The sequence below is a fragment of the Sciurus carolinensis genome, chromosome 2 (genome assembly GCF_902686445.1).
Source record: "Sciurus carolinensis chromosome 2, mSciCar1.2, whole genome shotgun sequence".
Classification (NCBI taxonomy): Eukaryota; Metazoa; Chordata; class Mammalia; order Rodentia; family Sciuridae; genus Sciurus; species Sciurus carolinensis.
Window position 1 is genome coordinate 81,273,640 of NC_062214.1, and position 2,386 is coordinate 81,276,025.

A 2,386-nucleotide genomic window follows, 5' to 3' on the forward strand; every position below is an offset into this window, starting at 1 on the left:
CAACCCCAGGCAATTTAGCAAGACCCTGTCTTAAATTCAAAAATAAAATTTAAAAGGATGGGGATATAGCCTTTTTAGTGTTAAAGCACTTGCCTAGCATGCATGAGGCCCTGGGTTCCATCCTCAGCACCACACAAAAATAAATACATAAAATAAAGGTATTGTGTCTATCTAAACTAAAAAATATTTTTAATAAATAAATAAGTAAAATTAAAAAATAATACCACTTACAATAGCATAAAGAACATGAAATACTTTGTACAAATTTAACAAGACATTTAAGATCAGTAGGGTAAAACAACAAAACACTGACAAAAGAAACTAAAAGAGATTTACATTAAGTATTTATGGACTGGGAAAATTTGTTTTCTTTTTGTTTGTTTTTTTTTTTTTTTGGTACCAGGGATTGAACCCAGGGGCGCCTAACCACCAAGTCACACCCCTAGTCCTTTTTATGTTTCATTTTTTTTCTAATGTGTTTTTGTTTATTAGAACTGTGTAAAGTTGTGGGCTGAGGTTGTGGCTCAGTGGTAGAGCACTTGCTTGGCATGTGTGAGGCCCTGGGTTCAATTCTCCTCACCACATATAAATAAATAAATAAATAAATAAATAAATAAAATAAAAGATCCAATGACAACTAAAAATATATATATATATATATACATATGTTTAAAAAAACAAGAATTGTGTAAAGTTGTGTTCCATCATACATGTAACACGCAGTAACAAGTACCTGATACAAAAATAACTAATTCTAATATTGAACACAGAATAGTTCTATCTCTATTAATAATAAAAACCAAAACTGAGTTTTTCTTGCAAAATTTAAATTCAGGTTTTTATTCCACAATTTGGAAATCAGAATAATCCAACTTCAAGATGACTGTACCATTGTTGAAATTTTCTCTGTCAATGCACGATTTAGAATTTCCTCTTGTCTCAAACCATTCCTGCATGTGATACACCTTGGAGATGGGACCTTGCAATTGTCCCAGAACTGTGCCCAGGTCAGTGTTCTGGACCCAGCCTACCGATCCTAACTCTGTACCCTCAGCCTGAGTGTACTTGCAGAAAAACACCCCTTGCACCTACCCAAAAAAGTCATAATCCACTGATACCAACGTGTCCCCTTCTGCCATGCTCCAATCCTCCTTGTCTTCCCCACTGTGGACTGAGTTACACTGGTGACCACCAAGCCAACTGCCCCCAGCCATGCAAATAGCCACTCCCATTAGTCTTTGTTATGTTTTATTTTGAGATAGGGTCTCACTAAGTTACTTAGGGCCCTGATAAATTGCTGAGACTGGCTTTGAACTCATTATCCTCCCACCTCAACCTCCCGAGCTGCTGGGATTACAAGTGTGTGCCACCACACCCAGCAAGGAAAATTCATGTTCTTAAGTGGTCATTTCTTCCCAACTTGATTAATTGATTTAATGCAACCCCAATCAAAATATTAGCAGGATTTTTCATAGAGAACAATAAAGCCAATTCCAAAATATTTTAGGAAATAATATACCCAAAATGACTTTTGAAAAAAATAATAAAGTTGGGAGACTCGCACTACTTGATTTCTACTCTTACAACAGAGGCATGATATTTTAAGACAGTACAGTATTAATAAAAGCAGACACATAAATCAATGGAACAGAATTGAAAGTCCAGAATCCAAATCATACATATATCAATCACATAAAATGATTTTTGACAAAGGTGCTAAGTCAATTCAATGGAGGAACAATAGTCTTTTTTCAACAAATTGTACTGGAACAATTACACATTCACTGAAAAAAAAAAAAGACGAAGATTCAGTGGTGGTATGTATCCATAGTCTCAGCTACTCTGGAAGCTGAGGCAGAAAGATGACTTGAGCCAAGAAGTTCAAGGTCAACTGGCAACATAGAGAGACCCCCATCTCAAAAAAAGAAAAAAAAAAAAAAAAAAACTTCAACCATGTTTCACGCCACTCAAAAAGACAAAACAAAACAAAGACTACAGACTGCAGGATGTGTTGGTAGTGCACGCCAGTAATCCCAGCTGCTCTGGAGGCTGAAGTAGAAGGATCGCAGGTTCAAAATCAGCTTCAGCAACTTAGTGAAGCCCTAAGCAACCGCCCAGATGCTGTCTCAAAATAAAAAATAGCAAGGACTGGGGATGTGGTTCAGTAGTTAAGTGCTCCTGGGTTCAATCCCTGGTACCGAAATAATAATAATAATAATAATAATAATAATAATAATAAAGTTAAAAGTTTCACTCTTCAAAATACACTGTTAAATAGATGTATACTTTTACAGTGCCTCAGCATCTATTTTGAATATAAATTATACCAGAAGCAGGGATCAGTCACCTTGACACCATTTCCTGTTTTCTGCCTTTTCCCAAGTCT

The 2,386-nt window shown here is 35.8% G+C and overlaps 1 pseudogene; it reads right to left on the reverse strand.

The window, feature by feature from the left end:
• Window positions 1-839: 839 nt before the first annotated feature.
• LOC124978262 (acylphosphatase-1-like) lies at window positions 840-1,139 on the reverse strand (annotated as a pseudogene).
• Between the last annotated feature and the right edge of the window lie 1,247 nt (window positions 1,140-2,386).